Below are 16,164 nucleotides of genomic sequence, written 5' to 3' on the forward strand. Positions count from 1 at the left end.
TGTGACGGTCAGTACTTTGCAGTCTTAATGTGAAACACTCTTGACTGTTTCTTACATACTGTAATTGACAAAAAACATTGGGATATCGCACATTCCTGAAGTAGCCTTGTCCTTTTTGCATGGTGTGAGCTATTCTGCATGTGAAACCACAAGATTGAAGGGAAGAACTTAAATTATTGAGAATTTAAGATATGTATCAACTGGACTTTCTGCAAAATACGTTGACAATGTCACGCATTGCTGCATGAATTTTTAATGGTAATGGAAGCGCTTATGAAATGTGCTGACCTAAAATATTAATTTTATGCATGTGAGTTATAATTCACTCAGCCAAAAAATGTTTTACTGTTAGTATTTTAGATACCAGTTTAATCATGTCAGTCTTTTCATGTCAGTCTTTTCATTTCAGTCTTTTATTCGTGCTTAGACTTTTGGTTGAAAATTGCAATTTTTTTTTCTTTAATAGTTTGCTGTCTGAAGGATTAAGAATTAAAAATAAACCAGGATTAGGTTGGATGATGCTCAAACTCTAGACCATGTTCCAATCCGACCCCTATGTCACCAAGCATCCAAAGCACTCAGTCTCAGCCCTGAAATTCTCATTGATAATCCATCCAAAAATTGTTAGAACCATGTATGTTTCAATGAGATCACCATGTGTTTCCTGAACTCCAGTAAGCATCAGCTATCCTACATGATTTCTCTCAAGAGGATAACTCTTTCACCACAGGAATTAATCTATTAAATCAATGCTGTACTACTTACAAAGCAAGTATATCCTTTCTTGAGCACAGACCTTCACTATGTGTTCTTGCAGTGCAAAAGACTGCACATGCTAAAATTTGGAGCTAAACAAACTGTTGGAGGAACTCAGCAGACCAGGCAGCATCTGTGGAGGGAAATGGACAAAAAGCCTTTCAGGTGAAGACCCTTTCTGATCTGATAGAGTGGAGGGGAGAAGTCCAGTATAAAGAGGTGGGTGGGATTGTGGCATGCGATGACAGGAAAGGTGGATCCAGATAAATAGAGGTGGATTGGTTGAATAGTCAGGTGAGGATGGGGGAGAGTGGGGGGAGGGGGGGGGGGGGGGGGAAATTTGCTTTGGGGAAAGGGGGGGAAAAGGGTGGGGGGGGGGGGGGGAGTGAGTGAGTGGCGATAATGACAGAGACTAGAATGTGATTGGTGGAGGTAACCAGGGGCTGCAGATGTTAGAATCAGATGAAAAAGGAAGATGGAGGGTGAGATCAAGTAACGGGAGGGGGAAAATTGGGAATTATGGGGGGGAGGGGGGGGAAAATTGTGGGTGATGTGCAGGTAAAATAGGTACGGAAGAAGCTGAATGAGAGGGGGTGGGATATGGGTGGAGAAAAAAGGGTATGTGTGCGAGAATCTGGGTGGTTGATCAACGGGAAGCATGTTATTCAAAAATGAGTGCGTGTGGTGTGTTCTCACCAAATGCTGGAGAGTTGCAGCACGTATTTTGCTTCTTGCCTGTCCTGCTATATGAATTAGGAGGAATAATAGACCACTCAGTCCCTCAAGCCTGCTCTATCTAATAAGATCATCGTTAACTGTAACCGCAACATTGCATTTTCATTTATCTTCTGTGACTTTTCACGCTGTTGCCTATCAAGTATCTATTTCTCTGCCTTAAAATATTCAAAGACTCCAAAACCAACCTCTGAGGAAGAAAGTTCCAAGTACAGGTCCACTACCAATTTTTTTGGCAACTGGTGGTCCTGCAACATGTTTGATCCGGAAAAAATTACGAGAGTGCACTTGAAATCCCACCGGAAGCCCCCATGTGGCGCCTAGGCTGTATGAGGTGACCAGTCACGACCTCATCAGGACTTCCGCGCCGATTAGAGGGTCGAATTTGACCCCTGCGGTTGGGGATAGGAACTGTGGTCTTGTCGGAGCCGGCAGACGCCTTCCCATAGCCGACTTCCACGGATGGTTGGCATGTCGAATTTGTTCCCTGCGGTCAGGACTGTCAGACCCGACTGGAGCCGGCAGATCCATTCCTGTAGCCCACTTCCAAGGCCAATTTTGTGGGCCGGTATCTCGGCTCCTCAGCTGCCCAGGAGGACCGTTCCGGTACCGCTGGACACCTCTCAGAGGTCGTGACCTCTGTTGGTTCGGCAAAGTGGATAATTCAGGAAGGCTCCGGAACCAAGGATGCCCGAAACTCTGTGATGGACCTGTACTCATGACTTCTGAAGGATAAAAATAGTTGCTTGCCTTTATTTTTAAATACATATGCCGAGATTTAGATTCCCCCACAAGAGAAAATCCTGCTCTTCTCAACTCCAGTGATATGAGCCGAGCATGCCCAAACTTTCCATTTGACCACCCACAATTTCCAGGTATTGGCTTAGTATACCGTTGCACTAATTTCCACATATTAACATATTTCCTTAAATAAGGAAGCCTTTTCTGAATACAATATTTCAGAAATGCCTTGTGCTCCATCACTGCATTCAATTCCCCAGCAATAAACAATAATGCTCTGTTAGTCTTCCTAATTACTCACAGTACTTGCATCCTAGCCAATTGTGAATCACATGCTGAACATCTAGATCCCTCTGCACCGTTGAGCTTTGCAATTTCTTCCAATGTTTTGTTTTAATTTTTCCGGCTCACAGAGCCTATGCACTGACAGCACAGCACCTGCCTGCCCCTGCCCTGTCAAATCCCACGTTCAACCTGATAGCAGAGTCTGCAGGTCCCAGGCCCTAAAGAACTGGTGTGGGCGGGACTGTCTAGGAAGAACACTTTCAACAAACATGCCTCCTTCTTTCTTTCTGATGTAAGTAAAATCATTGATGAAAAGGACTTTGCTTAAGACACTGATTTTAGTTTAGTGATACAGCATGGAAATAGGCCTTTGGGCATATCGAGTGCATGCAGACTAACAATCACCTATACACTAGTTCTAACCTACACACTAGGGACAATTTACAGTAGCAAATTAACCTACAAACCTGCATGTCTGGAATGTGGGAGTACAAGCTAGATGCACGAAAAATGTTCCCAATGTTGGGCGAGTCCAGAACCAGGGGCCACAGTCTTAGAATAAAGGGGAGGTCATTTAAGACTGAGGTGAGCATAAACTTTTTCACCCAGAGAGTTATGAATTTATGGAATTCCCTGCCACAGAGGGCAGTGGAGGCCAAGTCACTGGATGGATTTAAGAGAAAGTTAGATAGAGCTCTAGGGGCTAGTGGAGTCAAGGGATATGGGGAGAAGGCAGGCACGGGTTATTGATAGGGGACGATCAGCCATGATCACAATGGCTGGCTCGAAGGGCCGAATGGCCTCCTCCTGCACCTATTTTCTATGTTTCTATGAAACTGGAGCACCCAGCGAAAACTCACGCGGTCACAGGTAGAACATGCAAACTGTACAGCCAGCACCTGTAGTCAGGATCGAACCTGGGTCTCTGGCGCTGTAAGGCAGTAGCTCTACTGCTGCGCCACTGTGCCACCCTGCTCTGAGGAGTTTTCCTGGGGCTGAGATCATGGCTTTATCCAATCAAAAACAATATTCCAGTATTCTAGGTAGTGGAGTGTACCCCCATCTGATTCCTGTTGATATTTGCTGTGAAATGATCTAAATACTGCTTTGATGTTTGTTTCATCCGGTTTGATCTCCTTTTTCAACTCATCTATTTTGTATCAAGATCATAATGAGTTAAGTGGTCCTGGTAGGAACCGGGCTGATGATCAGTAAGTGGATTATTTGTAAGTAATGTTTTCCCACATAGATGTACCTGATTGGATGAGTTCTTCCAGATCTCACCTTTTCTTTCCCTACAGATTCCACAATCTGCAGTCTCTTGTGCCTTCATTTTACTGCACCAGTTTAAAGTCTCTTCAGCAGAAGTCCTCTTTGAAGATGTTTACAACCGCTCTTCAATGTGAGTTCTATGCGACCCACTCTCACTAATCCCCTTCTGTGATTTCCACTGTTCTCTGACTCTTTGACCAGGTTCTCCCTCCCCAAATGCTGCCTGACCCGCTGAGTTCCTCAGGCTTCTCTCTTTTTTTGCTGTTGGTTAGTGAGTGCCGCTTGATCAGACTCTGTGGCACCCTCCATCTCATTGCTGATGATGGAGAATAAACTGATAGAGAAAATTTGTTTTGTAATAAAAACAAAAAAAAATTGAAATGCTTGGGAGGATGGTGGCTAAACTAGTAGTAGTAGAGCTGCTGCCTCACAGTGCCAGCGACCTGAGTTTGACCCATACTCGGGTTTGCCTGTGTGGAGTTTCCACTGTGTGCTCTGGATTTATCCCGTCCCAACGATATGTGAATTTGTAGGTAAATTGGCCTCAGGTGGAAATTCTTCCTCATGTGTAGGGAATGGATGAGAAAATGGTATAACAGAACTAGTGATTAATGGTTCAGTATCAGTATATCTTTATTGTTATTTCCTGAGTACTCACATACCCAGAGGAAACAAAAAAACGTTGCTCAACCAGTGTCCGTTCAGTGTGCAGTACAAATAACAACAAGTAAATAGAAATAAAATACATATATCATGAACAAATTAAATTAAACACTCTACTCTCTACTAAACATCAACAGGCGTTCCGATCGACAGCTGCTGCAGTGTGTCCAGGTTGGTGGTTGGTGCGCGATACTTTGGCAGGGGGGTTAAGTCCGTTTATCAGTCTTATAGCCTGCGGGAAGAAGCTGAGGAGCATCCTGCTGGTTTTGCAGCTAATGCTCCTGTACCTCTTCCCAGATGGCAGGATGGAGAATATGTGATGCGATGGGTGGTAGGGGTCTTTGATGATGGAGATGGCTCTGTTGATACATCTCTTCCTGTATATGTCCAGCAAGAAAGGGAGTGGAGCACCAATAATGGTGCGACTCAGTGAGCCAAAGGGCCTGTTTGCATGTTGTATCTCTGAAACTAAAAATAAACTGATCAGGCAGCATCTGTGGAGAGAGAAACAGATGAATTGCTGTCTAAATAACTTAACAAGGAAGTGCGATATATCTAGCAGAGAGTAAACAGTCCAGCAGCTCTGCACAATATTGGATGAAATGCCAATCAAGCAGGCTGTTTTCTCTTGGGTGGTTTTGTGCATCTTGAGAATCGTTGGAACTGCATTTAAACAAGCAAGTGAAGGGTAATGCACATAGCACTAGACTGGTTAGATGTGTAGTCAGTTCTGGACCAGAGGTCTTCAGAACTACAATCGGATTTTGACTAGCCCCATAGTCTCTGCTATATCCAATGATCATGTCCATTTCTTGTTGTGTCTTGGCTTAATGATTAGGGCGAATGAGAAATTTGCTGAGCATATGATTAAAGATGGCCGTGGATGTCCATTTTAAACTGAAGTCTGCGGAAACATTACGCTACATGTTAGAATATATGACTAATATGAATTAGGTCACCATAAGGCAGCAAATGGCAGCTTGGTGAGGATCATCCTTCTGTTGATTCCGTTTATTCACTTGTGGGATGTGGATGATGCAGGAATGGACAACATTTTCTTGCCTGTCAGCAACTTTCCCTAAATCTAAATGACATGCTGGACTACTTCAGGACAATTTTTAAGGAATTACCACTTTAAAAAAAATGGAACGATAGGAGCGTCAATAAGCAATATGGGACTTTCTGTGCCATTCATTATTTTACTCGGTCTATATACAGTACCACCGATTTTTTTCCAGCAACTGCTGGTCGAGCCTCCGTTCCCTCCTTTAATTCAGACCAAATTCCACCCCGGTACTTCCCCTGAAAATGTGATGCCTAATCCGGTTGAGGCAGCCAATCTTTACCTCATCAGGACGTCTGTGCTGGTTAGCGGATTGAATTTGCCCTCTACATCCAACTCTCTGGAACTCCGGCTCTGCTGGAGTCGGTAGATCCAATCCCATGGCTGCCTTCCATGGCCAATTGGTGGGTCAAATTTGCTGCCTGTGGCTGGGGCTCTGGAACTCCAGACGGTTGGAGCAGGCAGACCCGTTCCCATATCCAACTTCTGCGGTTGACTTTGCAGGCAGATATCTCACACTCCCCCCTCCCCTTTATTGGTCCAGCAAATTGGATAATCCAGAAAGCCACTGGAACCAAGGGTGCCGGAAAATCGGTGGTGGACCTGTACCAGATTCGCACTCTGATCTGATACATTATTAAGGTGTGGAAATCCATCTCCTTAAATATTTTTTAACTTTTCCCTTCTAGTCTTGAGTAATAGAGAATTTTGGAGGATCGTCAATCAGGGGAAACATGAGTTAAGCATGGCAAATCTTGTCAGAATTTAGTACATTCAGTCAGACCTTTATTTAAACTCAAGTGAATGCTAGTGGACTCAATCTATCCTCATACAGCAGATCTGCCATTCCATTAATCAATCTGGAGAACTATTATGTTCCCTCAATGACAAGGATATTATGAAAGGTAAATCATGTTTGACGAATCTTATAGAATTTTTCGAGGATGTAACTAGTAGAGTGGATAAGGGAGAACCAGTGGATGTGTTATATCTGGACTTTCAGAAGGCTTTCGATAAGGTTCCACATAAGAGATTAGTATACAAACTTAAAGCACGCGGTATTGGGGGTTCAGTATTGATGTGGATAGAGAACTGGCTGGCAGACAGGAAGCAAAGAGTAGGAGTAAACGGGTCCTTTTCACAATGGCAGGCAGTTACTAGTGTGGTACCGCAAGGCTCAGTGCTGGGACCCCAGCTATTTACAATATATATTAATGATTTGGACGAGGGAATTGAATGCAACATCTCCAAATTTGCGGATGACACGAACCTGGGGGGCAGTGTTAGCTGTGTGGAAGATGCTAGGTGACTTGGATAGGCTGGGTGAGTGGGCAAATGCATGGCAGATGCAGTATAATGTGGATAAATGTGAGGTTATCCACTTTGGTGGCAAAAACAGGAAAGTAGACTATTATCTGAATGGTGGCCGATTAGGAAAGGGGGAGATGCAAAGAGACCTGGGTATCATGGTACACCATTCATTAAAAGTAGGCATGCAGGTGCGGCAGGCAGTGAAGAAGGCGAATGGTATGTTAGCATTCATAGCAAAAGGATTTGAGTATAGGAGCAGGGAGGTTCTACTGCAGTTGTACAGGGTCCTGGTGAGACCACACCTGGAGTATTGCGTACAGTTTTGGTCTCCTAATCTGAGGAAAGACATTCTTGCCATAGAGGGAGTACAGAGAAGGTTCACCAGACTGATTCCTGGGATGTCAGGACTTTCATATGAAGAAAGCCTGGATAGACTCGGCTTGTACTCGCTAGAATTTAGAAGATTGAGGGGGGATCTTATAGAAACTTACAAATTCTTAAGGGGTTGGACAGGCTAGATGCAGGAAGATTGTTCCCGATGTTAGGGAAGTCCAGGACAAGGGGTCACACAGTTTAAGGATAAGGGGGAAATCTTTTAGGACCGAGATGAGGAAAACATTTCTCACACAGAGAGTGGTGAATCTCTGGAATTCTCTGCCACGGAAGGCAGTTGAGGCCAGTTCATTGGCTATATTTAAGAGGGAGTTAGATGTGGCCCTTGTGGCTAAAGGGATCAGGGGGTATGGAGAGAAGGCAGGTACAGGATACTGAGCTAGATGATCATATTGAATGGCGGTGCAGGCTCGAAGGGCCGAATGGCCTACTCCTGCACCTGTTTTTCTATGTTTCTATGATATCCTTCCTTAGGTAAGGAGGCCAAAATTGAACTTGATTGTCCAGGTGTGGTTTATGCTACAAGCAGCTCTGAGTAACTGTACTAAGATATCCTCGCTCTTCTACTTAAAACATTTTGCAGCAAAAATTATTTGCTGCTTTAATTGATTAATACACTTTGATGGCTCTGTACCAAAATGAGTTTGTATTAATATGTATAATTACTTGCATTACATTTTTGAGAGTGCGTTTCAGATTCATGTCATCACTTGTCCAGATCGCTGGGTTGCTAGTTCCTTGAGGACCTTGAATGGATCAAGACCTGAATAATATTTGGGTATGGGTTATAACCTTTATGCCACACGATTCAAGGACATTAACATGTCCAGCAGGCTGATATATTACCACCATCCCTTGATATTTAGACGGTCAGAAACTTAACTGGATGAGCCAGTCAAATATTCCCTTCAATATCAGATAACTGCAAGATCACATACAGGACTTCATAAGTCCTTGAAACCTTTTTAGCAATTGCAAGGTGCAAGTCGAACTAATTATAGAATATTTGTTGTTTGGGTTGATGATCCCTGTGATTCTACAGAAGTTTCAGATTGTTCAGACAAAGCAAACCACCACATAAAAATTTCACATTCCCCATCAATAGTTCATCATGTTGCTATTGAGTTCCTTCAATATGACACCTAAACAGAAGCAGCTTGATAAAGCTTCATCAAGACCACCAGGGGCGCCGGGGAGATGGCCAGCCCTGCCGGCATCTGTTCGCTTTTTCATCTTTTGGTTTTTTCATTCCCGCCGGCTACGGGAGTCATGACCGTCCCGTCAACGGAGGCTTGAGGCCCACGACCGAGGAAGAACAAAAGGAAGGACTTGAACTTTATTTTGCCTTTCATCACAGTGAGCAACTGTGTAGGAGTCACTGTGGTGGATGTTCATGTTAAAATGTGTTTTTGAGTCTGTTGCTTTTAATTGTATGACTGACCTGGCCAGTGAAATTCCTCGTATGTTGCAAAACATACTTGCCGAATAAAATCTGAATCTGATTCTGATTCAGTAACATTTCCCAACCCCATATTCTTGAACTCTTGAATGCTTAAAATAAAGGTATATGGCTTGGCAATATTTTGCTGATCCTTCATTGTCCTGGATTGAAATTCTGTGCTTCTGTTTGTATTTCACCTCAGATGGTCGTTATGACTATAGGTTTTGCCATTTGTAATTTTATTTTACTTTCAAGATTTAATTTAAGGTAACTCAAATCATGTTTGAGGCTGCAAAAACACGACAAAGATTATAGAAACATAGAAATTAGGTGCAGGAGTAGGCCATTCGGCCCTTCGAGCCTGAACCGCCATTCAATATGATCATGGCTGATCATCCAACTCAGTATCCCGTACCTGCCTTCTCTCCATACCCCCTGATCCCCTTAGCCACAAGGGCCACATCTAACTCCCTCTTAAATATAGCCAATGAACTGGCCTCAACTACCCTCTGTGGCAGAGAGTTCCAGAGATTCACCACTCTCTGTGAAAAAAGTTCTTCTCATCTCGGTTTTAAAGGATTCCCCCCTTATCCTTAAGCTGTGACCCCTTGTCCTGGACTTCCCCAACATCGGGAACAATCTTCCTGCATCTAGCCTGTCCAACCCCTTAAGAATTTTGTAAGTTTCTATAAGATCCCCTCTCAATCTCCTAAATTCTAGAGAGTATAAACCAAGTCTATCCAGTCTTTCTTCATAAGACAGTCCTGACATCCCAGGAATCAGTCTGGTGAACCGTCTCTGCACTCCCTCTATGGCAATAATGTCCTTCCTCAGATTTGGAGACCAAAACTGTACGCAATACTCCAGGTGTGGTCTCACCAAGACCCTGTACAACTGCAGTAGAACCTCCCTGCTCCTATACTCAAATCCTTTTGCAATGAAAGCTAACATACCATTCGCTTTCTTTACTGCCTGCTGCACCTGCATGCCTACCTTCAATGACTGGTGTACCATGACACCCAGGTCTCGCTGCATCTCCCCCTTTCCCAATCGGCCACCATTTAGATAATAGTCTGCTTTCCCCCGTTTTTGCCACCAAAATGGATAACCTCACATTTATCCACATTATACTGCATCTGCCAAACATTTGCCCACTAACCCAGCCTATCCAAGTCACCTTGCAGTCTCCTAGCATCCTCCTCACAGCTAACACTGCCCCCCAGCTTAGTGTCATCTGCAAACGTGGAGATATTGCCTTCAATTCCCTCATCCAGATCATTAATATATATTGTAAATAGCTGGGGTCCCAGCACTGAGCCTTGCGGTACCCCACTAGTCACTGCCAGCCATTGTGAAAAGGACCCGTTTACTCCTACTCTTTGCTTCCTGTTTGCCAGCCAGTTCTCTATCCACATCAATACTGAACCTCCAATGCCTTGTGCTTTAAGTTTGTATACTAATCTCTTATGTGGGACCTTGTCGAAATTATAGGTGTGTAATAAAACATTTATTAAATGATTCACATTCATTACAAAAAGGTTATAGACCTTTTCCATTTATTGACTAATGCTATGTCCCAGAACTTGTTTGTTTTGGATATTGCAACCCTTTTCCTTTCATTCCTTTCAACTTATTAAGTGTTCTATTTATTTTGGGTTACAAAATGTTATTGTAAAGTTCCTGGCAGGTTTAACATGCTTGTTCTGTCTGCTTCCAGCATAATACCACATCTAATTTTGTGCCCTGACCCTCACAAACTGCATGTTTTAAATATTCTATTTCAGCACATTCCAACTTAACCAACCATCTTACTTTACTTCCTGACCTTATGCCACATGAATATATATCGTATTTGCTTTAATAATCTTTACATCACTGAAACAGCAAAGCATATTAAAACGCTAATGCACATCAAAAGGACTTTACCACAGACTTGTGCATTTAAAATACTTAATTATTTGTTAACGTTGTTCTTGCAATCAAGTATGAAATGTTCATCTTGCCAGCACTCCCTCACCATCCCAGTCTGTAGAAAAAGTCCACACCTTTTCATTTGTCTCAACAATACATCTTACAGATATTTCCTGTCTGGAAATAGAGTAACTTGAAGAGTAACTTTCTCAGTTCTATTATGCTGATTGGGAGGGGTCACCAAAGGTTGCTAGGTAATTTACTCTTCATAAGTTATAAGGTCTGATAAAGTTGTTGCTACTTGTCCTATGTAAATTGGGCCAATTATAAAAACCAGTAGGGCTGAAATTCCAGATGGCAAACAGCAGAATTAAGAAGCAAGACTAGGTCATTTGGCCCCTCATGCCAAGAGATTTTAGAGATACAGCGCGGAAATAGGCCCTTCAGTACATCTAGCCCACACCGACCAGCGATCCCTGCACGTTAACACTACCATACAAGCATTAGGGACAATTTTTACATTTATACCAAGCCAATTAACCTACAAACCTGTACGTCTTTGGAGTGTGGGAGGAAACCGAAGCCCTCTGAGAAAACCCACGGAGGTCACTGGGAGAACGTACAAACTCCGTACAGACATGCACCCGGAGTGAGGATCGAACCCGGGTCTCTGGCACTGTCAGGCAGTAACGCTACCGCTATGCCACCACGTTGCACGTGCTGCTATTTCATAACAACACAGATATTTTTACCACTTATCTTAATGTCTCAGAAATGTTATTAGCCGGAATCAGTGCTAAACAAAGAATGCATTTAAATCATCAATCAATCATCAAGGGTGGCACGGTGGCGCAACGGTAGAGTTGCTTCCTTACGCCCTGGTTCAATCCTGACTACGGGTGCTGTCTGCACGGAGTTTGTGCAATTTCCCTGTGACCGTGGGTTTTCTCCGTGTGCTCCAGTTTCCTCCCACACTCCATAGACATGCAGGCTTGTAGCTTAATTGGCTTCGGTAAAGATTTTAAATTGTCCCTACAGTGTCTGATAGTGTTAGTGTATGGGGTGTTCGCTGGTCGGCGTGGACTCAGTGGGTCGAAGAGCCTGTTTCCATGCTGTATCACTAAACTAAACTAGTTATTGATGCAGGGGACACTAACTGAATTTTTGTTTTGTTAAAACTTCTGTCTCCTGTTAATTTTGACCAGCTATTTAAAAAAGGATAATAAATGTCAAAATGCTATATGTTCACCAGACAACTCTGCTTTTGGTATGATCTTTATATTTGAGGACTATTATATTTGAGTTATTAACTAAGTGGAAATACTTCCTATGTTTTCTTAATCGTACCTAAAGCTTAGTTGTTTCGCTTGAATCGGTGTCAGAGTTTGGCATTTAGACACAACAGTGGGCAAAATTAGCAACTGACTCAATTACATGATTACTTGATTCCAAACAGCAGTTTGCTTCAAATAGCTTGCAGATTATATAAGAAAAATCACACAGAAATTTAATGTGAATTGTTTCACCATTTGCTACTTTATATATTTTTCTGTGTCGGAGTAATTATGCTTCTATATAGGTCAATTGGCATTTAGCTTGTTCTGGCAGAGTGATTTGATTACCTTTTACACTAACTTGAAAACAGTGGGTGTTGCATATGATCTCAATATAACATGCTGCAGGAAATGATGATAATAATAGCTTCTTGGCATGCTGAGCCATTTCTGTTCTAAGACTAAGTTTTAGTTCATGACTCCATCTGTTTATCCTTTAGCTCAGAAGCCAGGCTTTTAATATGTCATGGACGAAGTTGAATCACAACAGGAGCAAAGTTAATAAGTCGTGGAACTCAAATTGTCTTGTGCTACAAAAGAGTCATCGGTACAAAAGGCCAAGCAATAGATGATTTGCATGGGGGATTCTGTTACTGCTTTTGTTTATTATATTGCACACATGTTATCAGCAAATACCATACTTGGTATGTGTTTGCCGTGCACATTTATTAATAAGGTTACATTTAGAATAAGCCCATCATGACTATGAACATTAGGCATTTCCATGCATATTATATCCAACCTGCAAAACAAAATATTGTACAATGCGTTTAAATTCTAATATCATCTTAGTTTTGATTAACTATATTTTACTTAAATGTTAATACTTGCCTAATCTGCTGCCTGACATGCATCTTATCTATATAACCATATAACAATTACAGCACGGAAACAGGCCATCTCGGCCCTTCTAGTCCGTGCCGAACACTTATTCTCACCTAGTCCCATCTACCTGCACTGAGACCATAACCCTCCATTCCTTTCCCGTCCATATATCTATCCAACTTATTTTTAAATTATAAAATCGAACCTGCCTCCACAACTTCCACTGGAAGCTCATTCCACACAGCTACCACTCTCTGAGTAAAGAAGTTCCCCCCTCATGTTACCCCTAAACTTCTGTCCGTAAAGGGCCTGTCCCACGAGCATGTGACCTGCATGCGGCAAGCGCAACCAAACCGGAAGCGGGGGTCGCGCGGAGGTTGAGTGATCTCCGTACAGGGCCGGTCCCACCAGCATGCGCCTGCATGCTGCGAGCACGACCAAACCGGAAGCGGGGGCCGCGCGGAGGTCGAGTGAGTGACGTGAAGTTCGAGCGAAGTCCGCGGGATGTACGGCGTCAGGTCGATGCTTAAGGCGTAGTGATGCTGCGCGCGCCCATCGAGGCGGTGCGTACGGCATTGTGGCGGCTGCGGGCCGGCAGGTCGTTGCCGCACGGAATTTTTGAACACGGTCAGTTTTTCGGAGCCCCGCGCGATACGGGACCAGCTCAGCAAAACTCCATACGGCTCCGCCGATCGAAGTGGAACTGGCCCCGCGAGGTCGTACGGCATGAGCGACCACGTTGGGTCACGCTTGCCTCATGGAGTCGCATGCTCGTGGGACAGGCCCTTAAATTCTCAAATCATGTCCTCTTGTTTGAATCGTCCCTACTCTCAATGGAAAAAGCTTATCCATGTCAACTCTGTCTATCCCTCGCATCATTTTAAAGACCTCTATCAAGTCCCCCCTTAACCTTCTGCGCTCCAAAGAATAAAGACCTAACTTGTTCAACCTTTCTCTGTAACTTAGTTGCTGAAACCCAGGCAACATTCTAGTAAATCTCCTCTGTACTCTGTACTCTCTCGATCTCTTGGCATTCTTGGCAAATGGGATGCTTCCTAGAAATGTGATGAAATAGTGAATATAATTAGAAATGGACATCAAGAATTATAGTGGCAGATTTTTATGTTGTTCAAGAGATTACTCCCTCTAGCCGCGAAATGGACTACATGGTTAAGGGGAATGTCTTTATATGCAAGCGAGCTCACCGTCAGAGACCTTCAGAGCTTCTTCACAGACAAATCTTCCAAAACACAGTCTTTTGATTAATAAATTATTTATTGTTGATGAAAAACAATAAGGTACATCCAAACTTCTTCCAACTTCATCCAATCTTCTGCAGCTTATTGCTTTAAAGGTTAGAAAACTCCTCGTGTCTCCGCTTCGCTTCGCATGGTCAAAGGGTAAACCTTCTCCATGCTGGTCCGAAACTAAACTAAAAACTAAGCTTCTGCGCAAGAAACTTAGCTCCAAACACGCCCAAAAATACGTCATAAATCCCACCCAGAATATAACAGGCAGTCAAAAATTTAAAGACACATGCCATCATCATTGACACACAAAACAAATGGCCACTACAAGAATGTTTGACATCAAGGCTATTCAACAAATTTGAAGCACCAAGATTCAAAACATTAATGGCATGAATACTAAGTTGGCCGTGTTAAGAGGCAACAGAGGATCACAGCTAATGGTTGTAATAGAAACTGACGGAAGATAATTTTCGGCATTCCGGTAGTAATAAAATGGACCTGGAAATGCTGGTTCATACCAAAGATGGACTCAAAATAAAATGTTGGAGTAACTCAGCCAGACAGGCAGCATCTCTGGAGAAGATGGATAGGTGATGTTTTGGGCCAGAACTCTTCTTCAGGCTGATTGTGGGGGATTGGGGGGAGAGAGAACTGGAAGCAAGAAAAAAAAAGGAAAACCAGGGCGGGGAAAGCAGATGACCTGAGGCAGGGTGTTTTGATTGTAATCCCTTTTTCTATTCTCATACTGACCTATCTGTCCTGGTCCTACACCATTCCCACAGTGAGGGGGAGTCAGGGGACCTGGGGAGAAGGCAGGAACGGGGTACTGATTGGGGATGATCAGCCATGATCACATTGAATGGCGGTGTTGGCTCGAAGGGCCAAATGGCCTACTCCTGCACCTATTGCCTATTGAGGCCACATGCAGATTGTAGGAACAACACCTCATATTTTGATATGAAAGTTGAATCCTCTAATTTTAGTTAACTTCTACATGAACTCCCCTTTCCCGCTTGCGCCTGACCCCTCCTCCACTAAAAGTCATTTAACCAGTTCCACTGGTTAAATGGGGGAAATTAAGCAACATGTGTTTGGAATTTGAAATACATAACCTGCAAATGTAGTAGAAACGGTTTCTACTGTGGTCTTTGAAAAATAAATGAATAAATTAATTGGTGTGAAAGATTTGCAAGGCTCTGGAGAAGAAGTAGGAGGGTTCAACAAGTGAGTTACTCTTATAGAGAGCCTGCGCAGACCCAATCTAAACAGCTGTAATCCTTCTGTAGCTTCATGACTACATGTTGAATGTTTTCTGCTCACACCTTTAATCTTCTGTATATTCATTCAATGCATATTATAAAATCCTTGACATGTTAGAAATGGTGCCTTTTACTTTCTTTGCTGTCAATGTGAATTCTGAATGGCTGCTCAGTGTATTTGTTGGTGCCGTGTGGCTGGATCCTGATATCATGGCTGATGGCAGGTGAGGTGAATTCAATGCCATGGGCATTAATAGGTCTCATTGGAGGCAACTCCAAGGATAGCAACATGCACCGTTGCTTCACCACTGACAGGGACATCCAAGCAAAGGTGGTGTTTGACTTGCATTTAACATGGCCACAAGCAATCGTCTTCTTTTGTCCATCTACGTCAGTCACTGAGAGAAACCCATGCTTTTTCTGCTGGTCTGTATCATGTGAGTCTATTACTAAGAAGCAATTCCACTGTGGCAAATAAAAATACTGTAAAATCCCACTACTTGTAATCACTATGGACTAGAACAGCATATGGCATTGCAGATTAATGGTTTAAATAATCTTGCAAAATAGAAGTGATCACAATTATGTACTGTATTAAATTTGAATTGGTATAGAACTCATTATTGTTGTGTTTTGTATGGAAAACAAATATTTGAATCTAAAGCTTCATACACAAAACAAAATGCACTTCATTGATATTGATTTTAGCTTATAATTTAATTTAATTTCCATGGGTATTTCTTTAAAGTTAAGTGTTTCATTATCATATGTTCCTGCAACGGAACAATGAAATCTGTTTTCATCAAATGGATTAGTATACTGTAATCCAATAAAATTTGTTTTAATGATTGTATTCTTTGCATCCAATTAATCTGAATGGTTCAAAGCAGAAATATTGTATGACTACATCTTTAAACAATTGGTT

At 42.8% G+C, this 16,164-nt stretch overlaps 1 protein-coding gene across 3 annotated transcripts in view; it reads left to right on the top strand.

The window, feature by feature from the left end:
- Positions 1 to 2,725: 2,725 nt before the first annotated feature.
- LOC129712590 (alpha-1,6-mannosylglycoprotein 6-beta-N-acetylglucosaminyltransferase A-like) overlaps positions 2,726 to 16,164 on the top strand; it is an 88,466-nt gene continuing 75,027 nt past the window's right edge. For 2 of the 3 annotated variants that reach the window (XM_055661143.1, XM_055661124.1), the window contains exon 1: positions 2,726 to 3,919. The gene's annotated coding sequence lies outside the window, so the exon portion shown is untranslated. Of the gene's footprint in view, positions 3,920 to 7,935; positions 7,998 to 16,164 lie in introns of those variants that run through there. The other variant, XM_055661133.1, reaches the window with a different exon arrangement.

This window comes from Leucoraja erinacea, chromosome 2, assembly GCF_028641065.1.
Source record: "Leucoraja erinacea ecotype New England chromosome 2, Leri_hhj_1, whole genome shotgun sequence".
NCBI lineage: Eukaryota > Metazoa > Chordata > Chondrichthyes > Rajiformes > Rajidae > Leucoraja > Leucoraja erinaceus.